Below are 20,015 nucleotides of genomic sequence, written 5' to 3' on the forward strand. Positions count from 1 at the left end.
CTAAGAATTTTTTTTTAAGGCAAAATACCCAAAATAAGGTGTGAATGGATAAACACCTGTCTCTGTTTGTAAAATTTCCCCAAAATATTTCTTTTTGTGGAGAAGATGGAAAGAATCATTGAAACTAATTTGATTTAAAAATGTCATGAATTAGCTAGTTACACTGGTGAAGATGGTACCGCAAAATTTGTACTTAAAAGTGAAATAACATTTACTGTTGTTAGAGGATGGACTCGCAAATCACTATAATAGTATAGAAGAATGTCATAGACCTTGGATGATAATAACTTAATAAGTGACCACAATGCAATGGTGCACATGCAACACTCTCATAGTCTCATGAGGGGTAACGCATGGAGAGATCGTGAACAGTTCATGCCTATATATGTCTATGTTGTTGATCAAAAGGAAATATAGGTAATTACTATTTTATCCCATTTTCATGGTAACTGGCATTCTTAAGAATGTTCTCAATAATATAGACTGTTGGCCCCCAGCAGCCAAAGTTTTTCTTTGATTCATTCCCACTATGTCATTTAACATGTGTCCCTGCTGAATCAACCTAAGGATCTAAGCCTTAATTGCGTTAGGCTATGTTTGGTTTGAAGGAAAATGTAGGGAAAGGAAAGAAAAGATAGGGGAAGCTTTAAAAACTTTGTATAAATTTTCCTATTTTTCCTTTCCTTTCCCTATCTTTTCCTTCAAACCAAACATGGCCTTAGGGAATGTTACGGAATTTCTCATTCCATGCATACATGCATGAGTCCCCTATCTATATAGGGGAGCCCTTCCCTTGAGGGGGAACTTCCAACACTTTAACCTTCTTAGCCATAAGTTCTTTTACCTTCTTGTCTCTAAGTGGACTACGTCTTCTACTATAATTGATTTTCTTTTCAATGATGGCTGATTAATAAAATTTTAAGGTGGCCACCCCTCTACTTGGAGTAAAGTTTGGGATTAAAAAAGTGAGAGAAAAGCATATTGAACAATTTAACATAAATATTCCTAAACTATAAAATCAATTAGCTCAGATTGTACTTGATGAAGAATCCATTTTAACCTAGAAGAACACATATGGCAAGATTCTTAAATTAGGTGGTTTGTTGAAAACTAATGTTCGAATTAATTTAATATCTCTAGTTTTTTAGTTTTTGAATTATATGATTGTTATGCTGAATTTTCTCTCCATGTTGACAAGCAATTGATGTATACATTTAGACTAAAATTCTAATATATGAGTTCTCACCATTTTGCTATGTATAGAATGTATGTAATCATATATAGGTGACATCCAACTCATGAGACATGATGGACATTGAGTGATCAAGAAACAAATATATTATCTAGTATCCAGTTAGGCTGTGTTTGGTTTTAAGGAAAAAGTAGGGAAATCTAACCAAACTTTGTATAAAATTCTCTACCTTTTCCTACTTTTTCCTTCAAACCAAACATAGCCTTAAGTTCTAATGTTTGGTGTGTATGAATTTTAGAAGAATATGATCTGATATTTGTAAAATTTACTACTCTTCTTCCATCTAGTTTCAACCTCAATACTTAATACTTAATGGGTTGTTTCATATGCCTTCAACTTCATTACTATACCTCACAAACTATACTTTGATCCGTCCAACTGACAGGAAAAGCCACTACCCCCTAAGACCTAGCCCTTCTTTATTCAGAAAGGAAGACATTTTGATCTCCCCCAACCCCCCCCACCCCAAAATAAATAAATAAATAAAAATATGAAGTCAAACCAAATCTAACGACAAGAAGAAGAGATATTTCAAGAAATGCTGGAGGCATTTCGATTTCTCTCAAACAATATTAGAAAATAATGTGAGATACAGTAAATTAAGTAAACCATTTCATTAAATGTGAAGACATATTTTCACAATCAAAAAATTTGACCAGTTCTCTTCTGCTGAACTTGTTGAACTTGTCTAGTTTCGTGGTTAATGATTTGGTTACTGGGGAAACCTTGAGACCTAACATGTAGCCAAACAAATCAGCGACTCAGGATGGCAATTTCTTATACACACCCAACGTACCCACTGTAAGTTGTAACCCATGCATCCAAACCCATCCATCTTTATTGCGGGTTGAACATGGATTGAGGCATCCATTAGGGAGACCAGATCTGCTCCTCACACTGATCTTACAAGCACATTCTACTGTGCATTGGAAACATTTCCCATGAATATTGTATTCATAAGTATGAGAGATGTTCCTGATACATGGTGGGATGTGCCTGTGAGATTGTTGTGAAGGTGCACTTTGTGAGTAGCAGATCCAGTCTCTCCATTAAGTCAAATAAAATGGGTTAGGCTGGGTAGGGTCAAGGCTACCCATTATTATGCACTTAGGTACTATTTGACAAGTCTTTTAGGAAGGTGTCTTACCTCAGCCTAGATGCTAAAAGATGTAATGGGCTTTTGGGGTCTTGTTTTTAAAAATCTCCATCATTTGCTAAGCATCCTATTCTACATAACTGTTAAATGAAAGATTTTATGTGTAAAAAGACAGGAAGTTTGAAACTTCCAAATCTATGGCCATTTTGGGTTTTTGTGAGCTTTTTTTTAGAGTATAGGTGAAAAGACGAAATTTGATCTTTCAAGCTTTGAAAAGCCCAAGAGACCATACTAAAAAACTTGCCAAACACCCCCTTAATTTTTATTGTCTTTCCACATGCTATTTAAAATTAAATCACACTACCACTTGAGAGAGAGAGAGAGAGAGATTAAGTGTCATATGCCATATGCCATATGCTTTGGATCCACCAACTGTTAGAACCAACTAACCCTGTTCGTCACATTGTGCTTTACCTTATCATTCCTTTCCCTCTTCTAGTTTTTTTTTTTTTCTTTGTTCTTATAGAAAGAAGTTTTTAATGTAAGATTTTACTTCCTAAATCTAACACTGTACTGTCTACTGTGTTTAATTACCTTTCTTATTGAGCCCGATAATGAACAACGGCCACGATCTATTATCTAAGATTTATACAGAAACCAAACTTTTCTGATACCTTGCTTTAAAAAAGAGTACCATTTTAATTACTTCGTGCTTTCTAAAATGATATCAAATACTATCTGAACAATCAAGTAGATGTAGCCAAATGAATAAGGAGCCTACCTCCTATTAATTTAGGGTAGAATTTTTTGCCCCATAGTGGAATCATAAGGTCAATTGAAAAGCAGAAATCAATGGTGGCAGGTCCTTTGAAAGTGCTTCCAATCACCATCTTACATCTTGCAGAGCTTTTCGTGTGAAAGTCTATACAACGAGGCAACTGGAAATGAATGGTCAAGATATATACAAACATTTTATGGACCCATAATACATGGCCCTATCCCTTTAATAACAGTTGAGCTTGGTGGTCCATATGGCTAGGTAGAGCAAATAGGAGGTGTTTAGCTTAGATTATGTTGAAAATGGGTTTAAAGCAGGGATGGCTTTGGTTGGGTCAGACCCATATATTTGGCAGATGGGTGACTAATGGGTGTGGCCTGTGGCTGATTAGTGGATGGGTTGCTCTTCAACCCATATCTAACCCAACCCAACTCACCCAATTGTCACTCCTATCAGCCACATATAATTGCATAATAGTTAATTAATATTGTTTATCAAAACTTATGTTATGAAATAATTAATTAAACAATGGTTAGATGTGCCAACAGTAGTAAAACCGGAATTGTATTGTCTAAATAATGCATTTAGACAATTCCTCAGCCAAACGTAGTATTTGTGGCTAAGGTTTTTGTATGCTGGTTCATGTATAGTTGTCAACTAGCACAAGCACATCGGTTAATTTAATCTATATAGTTCAGATAAGATTAGCTTAGATACATCTAATAGAAAGTTTTTTTCTTTTGAAAGTAAAAAAAAAAAAAAAACACAATTTTCTATTGCATATAATAGAATGTTAGGATTTCGCCATCTAAAGTGAAGGAATTTTCAGATTCTAAGAAAAGATCGAATCATGTTTCAAGGAGTGAATTAATCTCCAATTGTTTTCCTCGTACCAGAAACGAATTTATTTCAGACGATTTTATTATTTGTCAGTTGAATTCACTAAATTACATTGTTTGAAGTTCTCCCATTGTTTTGTGAACCTAAAGAAAATTCTTCTAGTTTGTCTATATGGTTTTTTTTTGAACTGTTTGATATTGGTATTAGGAAACTAGGCAATTAAATATGAGACTCAAAAGGTTTGACGTAGATTGCTATGACTTCAGTGAAAGGAACCTTGTTAGCTGGTGACATCCCCAAGTCCTGCAGTAATTAATAAAAACGGGAGATGAATAAGATGTATCAGGAGTTAGTGATGGATTATTATAAGGAAGATGAAACCACAAAAATAATCAAGAGAGCCCAAGATAGTTGAAGCTTTTGAAAATTTTAATACCAGGGTTTTCAATCTGTTGCAATTTGCTCACTGAGTTCATATATCAGTGGAAACAAAACTTCCTGATGGCATACTAAGTGATGGATGAAGTGGGGAAGACCATTCAGAACCTAACTGAAACTTGGAGGGGGGGTGAGGGGGACAAGAAAAACTTTCAAGAACCAAATTGTTTTCAAACCAGCTGCTATGATTTTGTTTTTCTTTTGGAACTGGCAACAAGAAAAACAGATCACATTGGACAACACCCCCTAAATTTACCAACGTGAATCAATGTGGAACTAAAAACATTGGAACATGGATTTCACATAATAGAATGGATTAGGTTGATTTAGTACTGACACCGCAGAAGAAAAAGGAAGCCATTGAAATTTGCAAAGGGAGAATCTGATAGAAACAGTTTATATATAATAAACTTGATGAGCTTAGAGAGCAACAAGAAAGCATAAGGTTCAAATTTGAAAATAAGCACCAAATTTGACCAAAAACTATAAGAATAATAAAAATAAGCTAGCATGCTTGATCCCAGGTTGGAATACAATGAATGTGTGTAAACGTACTGCTTAACAGGAACCCCAAACCCACCCCACAAAAAAAGGAAAAACAAAAAGAAAAGAACGATAAAAAGAGAGAAAAAGTAAGAAAGATAAGGGGTAAAAGATCAAAGCAAAGAAAAACCACCACAAAAGAAGAAAGAAAAGAAAAGCTTATACCTGAAACCACCTCCCTCCGAACAATTAATAGAAAATTTCTTCTGTACTGATATTTCCTTTTCAACCCCAACTGTTTTGTTCAAAGTACCACTTAAGCCCCATCCCAGAACCCATCAATTGCCTTAAACCTTACCCATCTTTAAAGGCAACCAATGCCTCTTCATGGGAAGGACCCGTAAATAGAAGTTATAAACCATCCACCATATGTCCTTCATGAAGGAACAAGCTAAATAAGAATCAGAGAGAGAGAGAGAGAGAGAGAGAGAGAGAGAGAGAGAGAGAGAGAGAGAGAGGGAATCAAATCAATGACGTGTCCAGTTACGTGGGTATGCAAGACTCAAAATGGCAAATATGTGGACTCATCCCAGTGGAGTTTCCTACCAAAAGAAAGTACCAAACGCCAAAAACCAAGCTAAGGAAAGAAATTGAAACTTTGGTTTTAAGTTTCGACTCTGTGCAGTGAATGTACATGTGCATCATACCAACATTTAGAGAGGGAGAGAGAGAGAGAGAGATTAGGAAATGCCGTTACACCATGGCGTAGAAAGTTGACTCTACCCTTGTTTACGTAGGAGTCTACTTTCCAAATTTCAAGTGTTGATAAATAGTATTCCACGTTCAGGAACAGAGGAACACTGCAACACATTATCATCATAATTAGAGCAGAAAGACAAATGCACATACACAGGGGCGGAGAGAGAGAGAGAGAGAGCTTTATAGTATCATTCTGAAAATAAAACCCATGGTTTAGTTCTGCAATTGGCCCAGTTTGATATGTACAGTATTTCTTGGTGTCTGCGTTATGAGAAGATAAAGTTGGATATCTACAGTATTCTTTTAGAGACACGAGACGTACCTCAAATGGTTGCCCACTTAAGACAATTTAGATGGCTCCTTTTTGCTTCAGATCTTCACAAAATACAAGAAAAAGATACACGAGTAAATCAAGTTTCAATGACAAGCCCGAGATCAGTTCTGCGAGATTTATTTCTCAAGCTTTCATATACCAAATTAGAGAAAAAAAATTAATAACCCAAAATTAAGAAAGGAGATATTGTTCATAGACAAGATTGCAAAAAGTCTTAGCTACCTAACATCTTTCGTAGGATCAAGTCCTTTCAGATCCATTTACTTCAATTAGTTATCTTTTTACCCGGTATTTTCATGAAAATTTTGGTCACAAAGACTCCGTCAGATCTACTAACCAAAGGCCAATACCAATTTGTTTAACCATAATAACATAAATTAGTATCAAAGAGGGAGAAAGATGCGTGAAAACACAATTGTTGAAAGATTGATAAGTCAGTATTGGAGCTTACCACATGAAACGTAACAGAAAGCTAAGGAACACATTATATATTAAATAAAATATTAAGGTATTGTATGTAAAAGTGATGTATACCCCTATATGAACTTACATCAAATCTGAGCAAAAAAAAATATATATATATATATACATGAAATCTATATGAACAGTAGAGGAACCAACATCCAGGCTGAGAGAGAGAGAACCATGAACCATGAACCATGAACCATGTTGAGAGTTGAGATAATAATTTTGTCATTCAAGACCCTAACAAAATCCTAGACCCAAAGTCAAAATTCTCTGCGTAAATTGGAAGAAAATATAAACAGAATAACACCCAGAAACACCGAAATATCATCACTAATAAATAATATAGGCACCCAGATGACCCAAAATCAAATACAAACCTTCTGCGGTGTTTCTCCAGGGAAACCATATATGCCCACAGATGCAAAAGAGAAGAAAAACTAAATCATAGGGTTGGTTGGTACTTAGTAGGGTTTCTCATGCTCCCGTCAACAGGTGAAACTGCCGCATGATCTGATCTCCCCCCTTGAGTGAGAAGTTTAGATCATGCTGGCAGCTTCAACTGCTAGTGGTGCACGACCATACTAAGAAAGAATTCTACAACTTTAATTCAGCCCACCAAGACCAAGCAAATGATCGATCTTCTTCTTCTTCTTGCATAAACCAAGGGAGGGCAAGGGGTGGCTGGAGACGATGGGATTAGAGGGATATAAATAGTGGGAAAACAGAGGAGGAGGAGGAGGAGGAGGCAAACAAGACTTGGTTATCTCTTGGGACAAGTAGTCATTAGTGGTTTTGTTATTATTAGAGACTAAAAAAGCTGTGAGGAGAGTAAACAAGTAATAAACAGAGAAATAAAGGACGTGGTCCCAAGTGTGTCAAATTGAATATTGTCACGCTCTCAGCACCATGCAGACATGTTAGTGAGAGTTTCTAAATTTACCAATAGCTTTTATTTACTTTAGGTGGGGGACCCTTCTTGCACACCTTCACACCCTCCTCTCTCTCTCTCTAGCCTATATATATAATGATATGCGTAAGCATTCTTCATCCCTGAAGCAAAAAAAGAGTGTCAAACACGAGGAGCATATGGGGGACCATCTTGATCTTGCATGGCTCGTTAGATGTTGCATAAGGTTCACACACTAAAGGAGAAAGAAGAAAGCATCTTAACCTAACAAAATCATGTGACTCTCTCTCTCTCTCTCTCTTGTATGTGTGTCTGTAAATAAATATAAAATTATATATAAATTGTTTCCCTCCTTTACTTACTGATGATGAACTTTTACTTTGTAAATAATGGTTTCCTTCTGCTGGTATCTTGCTACTGGTACATATGAATGGTGACAGGTATACATAACAAGAAGTTATTAAATACATTACCAGGTATTAGGTAACACTTGGAGGATTAGACTGTAAAGTGATTTAGCTCATTCAAGGAATTGAGAAAATGACATGTTTTCCTGAAAGTGATTGTGATTTCGACGTCTCGTTTCTTCTAGTTTGAATCCTTTAGTAGGTTTGTATGGATGGAATCAAGATATGTAGAGTCACTCCTAGAATAGTAGCCATTATGATGTGGCAAGAAATGTATTTATACAGAAAACTTCCCAAGAATTATTGACTTGTATGGGCTCTTCTAAAAACATATTCATTGGCTTTGCATTACCTTTTTCAGATTTTAATTATTTGGTGCATTCAGACCCGGAAGGAATATTTCTCTTTCTTTCAATATATATTTTTTATTGAATGTTTTCTCGTTTTCATTCTGACCCTTTAAAAAATTCAAATAGAACATCATCTGTTGGTTATTATATATATTCTTGGTGTGATATAAGAGAAATTCTATTACAGTAGAACTAATAAATTAAGAGTGGGATTTGGGACCCGTAAATGGAGTACTTAAATCCATTATTGGATGAATACAATGAATTCCCGGCCATTGCAGGTCAAATCAACACCTCCTAATCTTTGTCAAATTATTGCCAAGAGGCCCCTTATTATCTCACATCTAAGCTTTATGCCTTGAGTATCTTGGGTCCAATTTATGATCCTCCTTTTAAAATATAATATTACTAATATGCACACCACATAGTATATTGCTTCCTTCATACGTTTTATTATGCAGCGACTTCGTGTGCCTTTTGTAGCTAGCCCGGCAACTTTAGATGGTATTATATATGGACAATATGTTGTATATAGAGGTGCAACTCCAGCCCAATTTTAAAATTTGAGCTTAAGGTTCAAGTCCGAGGTCAAGTCCAATCTTCTTAATCTAAATCCAGTCTGTACTGTATTTTGATGCATTCGGGTTGGGCTCGGGTTGATCAATGAATTCACTCTAAAATTATACATATATATATATATATATGTATTAATGCAAATATGTATGTAAATAGGTAAAAAAACCCAACTTCTTGAACTCGAACCCAATCTGAGGACCAAAAATCCAAGCCCAGCCCGTGTAAAATTTCAGGCTCAGGCTGGGTCTACATAAGTTGCACCTCTAGTTGTATAATCCACATAAATAGTTTGAATTACCAATTAAAAGAGCTTGATTTTCAAATGCCATCTAACATATTTTTGACACAATAAAATCAAACCAATTGGATAATTTGATCAACTGCAGTGTCAATTGGCCATTACCCAATGTTGGTCCCAGCTATCTGGGGTCTTGGAGGGATAAACTAGATGTGGTCCCAAGCTTTGACATTTAGACTCGAACTTGTGTTCCCATCACTAGCCTGAGGTTCTACCAATTACACCAAGTAATGGTTATAGATGGCAATTTGACCCACTCCAGTTGGGACAGGTTTTTTGACCCTTGGTTGGGTTAAACTTTGGTGACCGGGACAGGGTGTGGTGGTATTTGTCCATGGTCCACCCTGCCCCGACCTCGAACCTGAATCCGCCCTGATTATAAGTGTTTCTATGATTCTGTGTATATTTTTAATATATATTATAATATATTATCTAATTGTAGGTAGGTTTTCAAAAAAAATTAAAAAAAGGGAATGCAAGTGGGGCAAATTTAGGGATTCCTGTTCCCCACAAGAACAGGAATGGGTTTAAGATTTCTAGCCCTGTTGGGGTAAGGGGCAAGGACAGAACAGGGTCATATTTGATTCGAAGTCATAGACAAAATATGCAAAACCCAGCCCCACTCCACCCTATTGCCATTCCTTGGTAATTGGCCCCTATCTTTGTATAGTCACTTTTGATTTTACAGGTTGGATGTTGGTGGTGAGGTTTTGAGGTGGTTGGTTGTTATCAGTTTGGTGGAAATCCTATCTTGATCCTCTTGTATATATCTAGCTACTTTCTCTTTCACTCCTCTCTTTTTTAAATAAAATTTTTATTTTACTACCAAAAAAATTCTGAACAGACAATTAATTATAATTAATATTTGTCTAAAACAAACTAGCTAGAGGGTGGTGATGCTAGCGACTTTTTCTTCCACATGATATTATGGTATCTTGCGTCTAGCCAGTTCAGAGTCTGAATTAGTTGGGAGCACAACAGTTGGCCTTTTATGCTTCGAAGAAAATTTGTGGGTTGCATATATTTTATGTAACTTTCATTAACTGTTTGGCATGCCTTTCAACAGACAGGCTGCTAACTTCTCAATGGAAACAAAGAGGAGCCCATGTTTAAGATGGGAACCTTACGTAATACTTTATGCCCACTAACTCTATTTAGTTATGTTTTCATATTTGGTAGCTTATGAGGTTTCAAAGGAATGGAATATATAGCTCCAATGGAATGGTATATGATTCTTTTTTTTTAATTTATATATCAAAAGGATTATCACCAACTTGTCTGCTATAATTTAGTTTTTAGCATCAAATATAATGTTTTGGAAAAATCAAGTTTGAAAAGAATATATTTTAAAAAGGGTCCAAAAAAAATAAAAAGAATAAAAAAATCTCCACCACATGTTATTGACCTTATGGTTAGTTTAGACACTGATTTGTCTAGTGGGAGCATTCACATATATATATATATATATATATATATATATATATATATATATATTTCTACATGGCCCAAATTAAAGAGTTTGGTAATTCTAACCTTGTAATTGGATTTCTATGGGGGTTTGATTGGTGCAGACTGAAATTAAAAGGGTTATTCTGTTATGTGGAGACTACTGTTAAACTTTATATGATTTCTATAGACTGCTTATAATATGTATTCTGGTTAAAGTCAAAAATTAACCTTTGAGACCTTATTGGGATTTGTTGTCTAAGCTAGATTAGACAAGTATGTTGGTGTCTTTTCATTAATTTAAAATGAGGTCGCTAGGATCAGATGAGGTCAGAGAAATTTCTTTCTTAATGTTAGGGTTAGTTATGAATTCATGGGTACGTGGTCAATGCTTGGTATTAAAGAATTAGGTCTACTAGGGTTCAATTATCTAAAGGCCCATAAAGATTTTACATCTCTTTTTGAGTTTTAGAGGGCATGTGTAATTAACATTGATTTTGGTATTAAAATTTTCTTTTCTTTTCTCTAATTGGATTTCTTCTCCTCTCTCATTCAGCCAGTCATGATAGGCCATTATCTATTATTTGTATTATTACTGCTTCATGGATTCTGACTACTATGTTTTAGACTTTCTGTCATTTCATTATGTTAGTCACGCAAAAAGAAAATAGAAAGATATCGTATAAGGAGGAAGATTTATTATTATTATTATTATTATTATAAGGAGGAAAATTAAAAAAATAGAAAGATATCATAATCAGAATCGTAATCGAAATAATTCGGAATTGGAATCAAAATAGTCTATTCCCATTTCAGACAGAAATGGAAATGACAATTAAAATCATCAGAAATGGAATTTTATCCCCCTGAAACCCATTCTTCCAACAATTAAATACAGCAAGATTTCTAACGACATCAACCTAGCTTTTGGCCCTACTTAAGTGGAGAGACCCCATTCAACAAACGGTCGTGAACTTCTCCTTATCACTTGAAACCTCCCCTGTAATTTCTAACAGCTATGATTTAGCACCCTGCTTAATGTTAATAGCATTGTATCCCCCTCAAACCTCCCCTGGCTCGTTTGTTCCTTTTTCTATCTACGCCGTCTGATCGATAGGAAAGCAAGATGATCGGTATCGGCGATAATCAGCAGCAGCTGGGTGATAGTAACAGAGGAGGCAGTGGTAGAAACGCAGGCAACTCCGGTTTGGCGTCTGGGGACGACAACAGAGGAGGTAACGGTAGAAATGCAGGCAACACCAGTCTGGCGTCTGGAGATGACGGCCTAGGTGCTGGGTTTGTAGGGAATGAAGCCAACGCGGGCTGTCGTTAGGACGATGAACAGTGTGAATGCCCTTTTTTATATTTATCTCGCAAAATTATCTTATTTTAGTTATTTATAAAATTATTACTTTTTATTAATATTTGGGACAAAAAGTTGCCCTTATCTATTAGAAACCCACTAGAAAATTAGCTTGCTCATCCCTACCGTTTAGAAATTGATTTAAATTACCCTTAACTTTTCTAACAATTGACTAAACATTTTCGTGCTGTTAAGGTTTGTTAGCGTTCCATCACAATGCATTCCCATGTCACACCACGGGACATAATTTTTTTTAAACCTTATATTACCCTTTTATGTGTCAAATTTGCCCTCCACTATTCTTTAAATTTTTAAATCTAAATTGTGGCTGTGGAAAGTTTCTAAGGTTTCAATAATTAATGTGGAAACTCTAGCAATTTAGAAGATGAAACCCATGGAAAACAAGGTTGCTTGTACAAGTTCAAACAGATCTGAACCCCCATCTGGAAAACTGTTCAGCTTTTGGGTTAACAATTCAATTGGAATTTTATTGTTTGGGGTTGTCAATTATTCATCTTTTATTTTATGGAATATGGTCATACCAAAAAAAAAAAAATGTTGGACAATTTTGATACATGACATCCTGAAGTTTGTCCATGAATTTTGTCTGTGTCACCTCTTTTCACTGGACAAAGCTTTCAGCTCAGTGGCATTGGACCACAAATGGTAAAAAGATTCATTCCAAATGACCTTCTTATCTTTCTATTTTAAAATTTTGATTAAAAGGGATTTCAGGAGATAGAAGGTCTAGGACCTATGAAATTAAAATATATTCTGTAGTTCTAGCTACAAGAGCCAAAGCCTATAATGAGGATCCCATTAAAGAATAGCGTCAATCCAAATGTATTATGTACAAGGACTCGCACCTAATTGTTTCAACCACTTAATTAATTAGTAGCCTAGCAAATATAATATTCTTCTTCGAACCTTGAATTTCAGTTGTCTAATATCACTTGAATCACTGTTACAATAATATGTTTTAATTAAATAGTTATTTTGAACCAGAATGAAAATGCAACCAGGGGAGATCTGTCAAGAAAGATGGAACAGCTTCAATCAATGCAACCAAAGCAAAATTAAGATTTTGTCCTGAACATGCAATAAGGGTAGTTCAGTAACAAATTAAACAAACTTTTTCATATTAAGTTTTACTTTATGATGCTTAATAAAAACATGATTTTGCCCAAATACCTACTTTAATTTACAATTTTTCTCTCATAATGGAGGGGGTTAAATTAATAATAAAGGTATTTTGGTTACAAAAGTAATAATTCCAAAAATTCTAGGGTGCATTCAGCCTTATGTATGGATGTAGATATCTTTCTTTAATGTTTTGTGATGCCATATATTCATGCAGTCCTACTTCTAGGTAATATTATGTGGGCATGATTTTCTTGGAAAGCAACACCAAGAAAGGGATTAAACACAAGGGTTTACTTATTAGACCCCGTCTCTGAATATGATTCCGGATCGAGTAGGCACATTTGGTGAATTCACTGAGTTCACATCTCCACCCTACAACGCCCCACAGCATATTCCCGCTGTGTATTGGGACCCATCGGGAGATGTTTTCAATACACGGCGGGAATGTGCTGTGGGGTGGCCCCTTGTAGGGCGGATAAGTGATCTCAAACACACTGTAAGTATGTAGTAAATTTTAGGACACCTGTTCCATAAATACCCCCAATCTGCTCTTCTCTGTATTAATTTATGATTCTAATTTTTTATATGGGTTAATTAATAAAATTTAAGTGGCAACATCCACCTGGAATAAAGTTTGGGTTAAAAAAAATCCCCTCCCTCACTCATGAGGCTACAATTTCTTTTTATTTTCAAAATGGAATTTCTATCTAAGGTAATGGCTAAAAAGAAAAACATATGTTCAAGTTATGCATTTTGTGATTACTTTGGGTTGCAACTTGGGTGGGTTCAAGTTAATTAAGCACTTACCAAAATTTGAATGGCCCCAGCCAGGATGCTATGTAAATTCTTCAAGTTGGGTTGTTGTTAGGTATATAGGTGAGCATGGGTCAGTTCTATTCAGTTTCAACTTTTAAGGCAGTACTTGGAACTTACTCTACAAGGGTTGGTTCCAAGTTTTTAGAACTAGAACATATCCTATTAAGATCGGTCTAAGGTTAGTTATAGTCTTGGTGGTTTTAGGGTTGGTTGCAGAGTCTATCCATGGAACCTATTCTTTCTTTACCCTTTTCCCCAAAAATGGAACCTGTTTTTGAAAAAAGTTGATTTTCAATAATAATAATATAGTTAAAATTTATATTTCCTTTATGGCTAATTTGATTAGATTTCGTAATTTAATCATTATGATTTAAATTTTGTAAATATTACCTTTTTCATTACTTATTATACACATTCAAATATTAAATTGAATAAAAATGATCAAATCACTTAAACTATTCAATGGTCAATGAGACCATTGTCTTTGTAACATGAGTGCCTAGGTCCAGATATTTAGATGGTCAAAATATTTTGGGACTTATTTCAAGGTAAATTTAATTCCAAGGCCACTTCCAACAAGGTCAACCATGGTTGATTTGGGTAAGGTAAACCCCTTGACCCTAGACCCAGCCTAGGTGGGGTTCACTTCCAAGAATTTGGAACCATACCCTACCCAGTTCAAGGTTGGTTCCATTTGACTCTGATTAGAACCTACCAATTTGCCAACTCCTGATTAGAAATGGATGTGTTGGACACTTAAACTTGATTTGTGAAATAGTTTAAAAAAGAAAATATTCTATTGCAAATTAAAATTGAAGAATTGCACATAAACAAAATAATATTTAACTAATTTCTTAAAAGTAATTGATGCTATTCGATGATTATTTCCTTGGAAATTAATCTTGAAAAGGGTCATCAATTCGACAATAATATCTCATTGGAGAGACCCATCAAAATGTGGGTTCCCCATAAATATTACATCAATATTAAATGTAAAGTTTTTACACTGATTATCCAATTAAAACTTTACACATTTCCACCCATCACATTTTTCAAAAAGCAACGGTCACTTTCACGGTTCAGTAGTGTATTTTTTTATTTTTACACTGATTATAAAACTCTAATTAATGTTATCTCTTTATATTGCTGTTGAATTTTGTATTTTAATTTCAGTCGTAACAAAACTTTCATTTCATCAAGCAATCTCCTATTTTCTTGGCTCGAGTTCTTCACTCACAACATGCATGGGGGAGACCTCCCTGGATCTTATTCGTGTGGCACAAGGAAATAGTGAGTCTCAAAAACTTTGATATAGCTCAGTATCAAGAGAAACCCACCATATCAACTCTAAGTTCAACCTGTTCTATGAGCGTCGAAGTTTAATGATGTCAGATCTCTCTCTCTCTCGTCATATATACGATTCCATTCCAAACATAGACGATGGTGTGGTAAGATGGACCAAAAATCCTGTTTGGAATTCCCGTTTCTCTTAAATCAACAACACTACGTTTGCATTGGGTAATTGTTTTTTTTTTTGGGGGGGGGGGGGGAGGGAGGGGGGGATTATCAATTAATGGTCGGTATTTTTGATGGTTCAGGAGACAGCAGTGTCATTGTCCATCATACTCATATATGGTGCACTGAAAGGTACACCACCATAAAACCTTAACAAGTTGTCACCACTCAACTGCAGCATAGCTTATAAACATACAATGATACAAACCAGAGCAGAGCACTTGACAAGACACATCATCGTCAGCGGTCTGCATTTCCTTTACTTAATAAGTTTCTACTGAAAATGTTGAGACAACGTTTATGGTGTCGCATTAATACTGATCGATCAAGGCAAATTTGCTAGACCCACATAATGCTTTGACGCTATTGACAGCTCCCACAGAAGAAGTTAGGTTAATTGGGTTCGATTAGATTTTATTGCAGAGTTCAAGCAAAATATAATAATATATAGCTTATGCATTAGCAGTCAATGACTCGATTCCTTTACTAATATCAGATATCAGTTGAGTTATGCCTTGAATTCTTTGTCGAACCCTATTCCATATGTTGTGATGACCCGCATTAGTGTCGACCCATTTTCGACTTCACTTCTTGTTTTCATGCTTATATTCTTCAATACTCTTACTCCACCACCTCGCCTAACTTAACCGTCAGAATCTCTCACCCTAGAATCATACACAAACTACACAAAGAGACTTCTAACATCTTTTCGTACGTGCTTATAAAATATAAATGAGACCCTCAAGCAAATCACCTTTGCAATTCCCAAACTACCCTCGATACCATCTTTAGTAACATCACTTCTTGTTTCTGTAGTTATGGATTTGGGTCTTTTGGTTTGCCCTCTCGCAAGCAACAATATGCTTGTTGTACACAAGGGTTTTTAAAAGATTTCCACGTAGAAAGGAAAGAAGAGGAATAGTAAATTATGTTCCAAAAAAATATTGTATTCCAATGGAACTTTGACCGGTTGATCAAATACTTTGTATAAATTTATCATGTGAGCTTGATGCTTGGTCGCCCAAATGATGAACAAGAGCTCTTTCTGGGATCCTCTTTTATTACTGAAGATTTCTTTTCACTCTCTGCTGCAACAGTGTCACATGATCATCAGAGAATGAGTGTGCTCAAACTCAAAGTACTGAGCAACTTTTTAACTTTTTGAACCACCAATGAGTGAAACGATTGCTTACTCAGTTACTTGTTGCACCGGCCGGCTCTCGATCGGTGACAGCCAGCTAGAGAGAGACGAGCAGCTGCAGTGCAGGCATGGCCCGACCACAAGTGAAGAAAGACGCAAGAGAGACTGTGACCTTCAGGCTACAAAATACATGAATCTCGTATCAACTTAGCAAGAGGCTTCACGTCATTGCCACGGCCAATGTCTGGAAAAAGGAGAAACGGTGACAAAATTGACGGTGACACAATACTTAAGGAATCCCAAATGGCCAAATCTCTTTCTCTGTCTCTTTGGCACCCGTGATAGAGGTTGCTTTTTGAGTTAGCAATGACGACAATATAGGTTGCTTTAGAGTGATATAACAACGACAAAAGTGCTTCTTCTCTCTCCTCTCTCTCTCTCTCCCAATGTATAAGATGTAATTATATATCTAAGTGAGCTCAGTAGACTTGGGAGATCATCAAGGAGAGAATAGAAGCGGTTAACATGTCTTTTCTTGAAAATAACATTGCACGAATACGCACGCAAGAAAAGATTAGAAGAGTGGACAAGATTCCATGAACTCAGACTCGTCACAATGAGATAATTGCTAAAATCATGAGTTCGAATGAGAGAATTCATGTATGGAAGGAAACTAATTAATCCTACGTTTATTTGAAAGAACCAACCATGAGCTTAGAATACTTGTTTGGCAGATACAATCACCACGATAATCTCAGAGTCAGTTATTTCATCCTGGGCCGGGTCTTGTATCGACTATCGAGCAATTAAGTAGAGATTGTTGGGATTTAGATATCCAGTCATCCACCTCTCAACTCTCACAAGAGGGGACCAGCTTTGGGCAACGGACTTCTTTATCGGGGTTTAGACTTACTGAACATAGCATGACTGAGAAAGAGTTTTTCTTTACTGAGAGTGGACTAGTCTATGTATATAAAAAGCTACTAGCCAGGCTAGCAGATCTGTTCCAAGTTGGATCACGTCACATGTAGCTCGTCCAAATGATAATACTTTCTCAGCTTTTTAATTAAATGAAACCTCCAGTACAGCAGATGATTAGTTCACAAATTCTATTTAATGCACTAACATAGCCTTGATATATATATATATCCAGTCACGAAAGATGTTAGTTATTAGATAAAGCAAATTTATAAATTAATCGAATGAATGTTCTACTTGTTCTGAGTATCTAGTTGGTGATAAAATACTTTAGCTAGCTAGTCTGTTAATTGATTTACTTACTGTACCAGTCTTGTGATAGAGAAATCTAGAGAGAGAGATGCTTCCTGAAAACCAATTACATTAGAGAGGTTAAAACAAGACAATTGAGGTTGAGAAAATCAATTGATCTGTTGGGCTGGGGTTGAATTTTTTCAAGTGTTTACAAAGAGCCATTTGTAGTTAACGTGATGTCACCCTTCTGAAGTGCAATAAGACGTGGAAAACAACAATAATGGCAGTCACGATAGAAGACTGAAGTAAAGTTTCAGTTCCAAGTTCTGCACAAGGGAGAAGGTTAAACCAGTGCGAGCACTCTCGTCTTATCATCATTTTTACCGATGGAATCTCTCTCGTCTGACAATTAGATAACAAAATCTTGGAAACTGCCAGCCAAGATAGAAATTTCTTAGAGACACTTGTATGTACCAACCATTTAAAAATAGACATTTGCTTCTCGGGATGCTGGAATTGGGATCACTCCATGCACATTATCTCCTGTAAATTCAAGAGCTTTCAGAAGAGAGGGGGCTCACAAGTCCAAGTAGGTGGTCCTTCATTCAAATTGTATTTTGTTCAGCAATGCAAGTTTTGATTGATTATTTCACAACTGCCACATGTGTTCATCACATCAAGTGGACCATCTTCATTCTTCAGCAATTCATAGAGGCAATAGTGCAAACGGAACACCACTTTGTTTATGCAAACCTTATACAAAGGGCACATGACATGAGGTTAGCTTAGATTACATGCAAACAAAAAATCTGAGGGCAACTGAAGAAACAAGCTGTGGAATGACGCTTAAGACACCAACTTCGGCTTGTTCTTGTTGCATCCCTTCGTACAAGCATGCTAAACATTAATGAGCAACTACTCTCCGGATCACCCTCAAGAGCATAAAGCCATAAACAAAACAAACGAAGGATAAAATAAACAGGAAATTAGTTGAAAAGAAAAAACAAGTAGTCAGGATTCCTTGCAGAAGCTGGCATGCAGATGCAATGGAAAGAATGGTACTTGTTAAAGGAGAAATATAAAAGTAACACTAAAGGGTTTGTGAATGTTGGCACATGAAGAACATTAAGGACAGGAATATACTTACAGAGGTAGTCTCCATCTCTTGGTAGCTGAAGCTCAAGGGTTCAGATTTCAGAATCTATTTGCGCCCCAAAGAGGGAAGGAGTGAGGCTGTCAGAGCATGACCTAGCTAGGGTGCATATTAAAATATATTACTTGGGTATCCATCCAACGCTAGATCATGCTGGCAGCTTCACTTATTCCCTTATGGGGCTCTGCACAACACTGAAGTCAATTTCTCCTCCTTGGGTCTCTCATGAGATAGATGAGAGAGAAAAATGGGTGGGTGCAACTTCTCATCCACCAACATTTCAAATAGCATAGAGAAAATGGGAAAAACCATCGATATATCAAGAAAGCATTACACCCATATTGTGTGGGGGAAAAAAAGAGAGAAACTGAGAAACCCCCTTTTCGAGTTAAGATGATTTTCTTAGTTAGACCCTAGTCTACCTCCCTTAGCAAGGAGAAGATGGATAACAGGAAGGACGAATGGAAAAACATTTTTTTAAGATTTTTATTCCTAAATCTTCAAAGAAGTTTTTCGTTTTATCCTTTGGATGTAGAACCTTTCAAAAAAAGTTGTAAGAAACCTGATGTAACTTCGATACAGAGAGAAGAAAACATGAAAGAACTAACCAAGGAAGCTCTATGCCCTAGAAGAAATGGAAAGGCTATAACAGTGAAGAGAATGGTTGTGTAACCTGTTAAAAAAGATGAAGAAATTAAAATAGGGTGAAGATATAGCTAAGAGTGCAAAAGTGTGGGTGCACCTCACCAACGTATGTATAAAAAAAACATATATATGTAGCAGAGAAGATAAGGTGTTTCATCACGACCACAAAGATGGAGTAGCAGAATAAAATAGACAAAGGATATGAGAAGAAACGGAGGTGAGCACTCTCAAAGGATAAAGCGTGAATGTAAAGAAATATATATAAGAGAAGTCTAAAAAGCTAGAGAAAACAAATAAATCCTAAAACAAAGAAACCCTAATTAAGAGAAGTCGGCATGCTACATGACAACACCCACCAAGTGGGTGTTATTTATAGAGCGAGAGGTGAGAGTTGAAACAACGTAAACGAGAGAGAGAGAGAGAGAGGTCACTGATAAGTCATAAAAAAGCAGCATGTGGGGTTGAGAGAGACTGAGAGAGAGAGAAAGAGACTCGTCCAGATAAGCTAGGTAGGTAGTAGTAAACTATAGGCTGAGTTATAATATGGAATAGGGTCAGAGAAAAGAAAGCATAGGGCGGTATGACAGGAAAGTGG

General features: G+C 36.0%; 2 long non-coding RNA genes across 2 annotated transcripts; both read right to left on the reverse strand.

Moving 5' to 3' along the window:
• Positions 1–4,020: 4,020 nt before the first annotated feature.
• LOC148848033 (uncharacterized) lies at positions 4,021–7,131 on the reverse strand. The gene is made up of 3 exons (XR_016100273.1): positions 6,826–7,131; positions 5,969–6,021; positions 4,021–4,269 (listed from the first exon to the last, which is right to left on the reverse strand). It is a non-coding gene; the product is annotated as an uncharacterized LOC148848033 (long non-coding RNA).
• A 10,834-nt stretch (positions 7,132–17,965) lies between these two features.
• Positions 17,966–19,649, reverse strand: LOC148848034 (uncharacterized). Its single transcript, XR_016101150.1, has 2 exons — positions 18,770–19,649; positions 17,966–18,375 (listed from the first exon to the last, which is right to left on the reverse strand). It is a non-coding gene; the product is annotated as an uncharacterized LOC148848034 (long non-coding RNA).
• Positions 19,650–20,015: the final 366 nt, after the last annotated feature.

Source organism: Nelumbo lutea, chromosome 6, assembly GCF_056320005.1.
Source record: "Nelumbo lutea isolate HS-2025 chromosome 6, American lotus-T2T, whole genome shotgun sequence".
In the NCBI taxonomy this organism is placed as follows: domain Eukaryota; kingdom Viridiplantae; phylum Streptophyta; class Magnoliopsida; order Proteales; family Nelumbonaceae; genus Nelumbo; species Nelumbo lutea.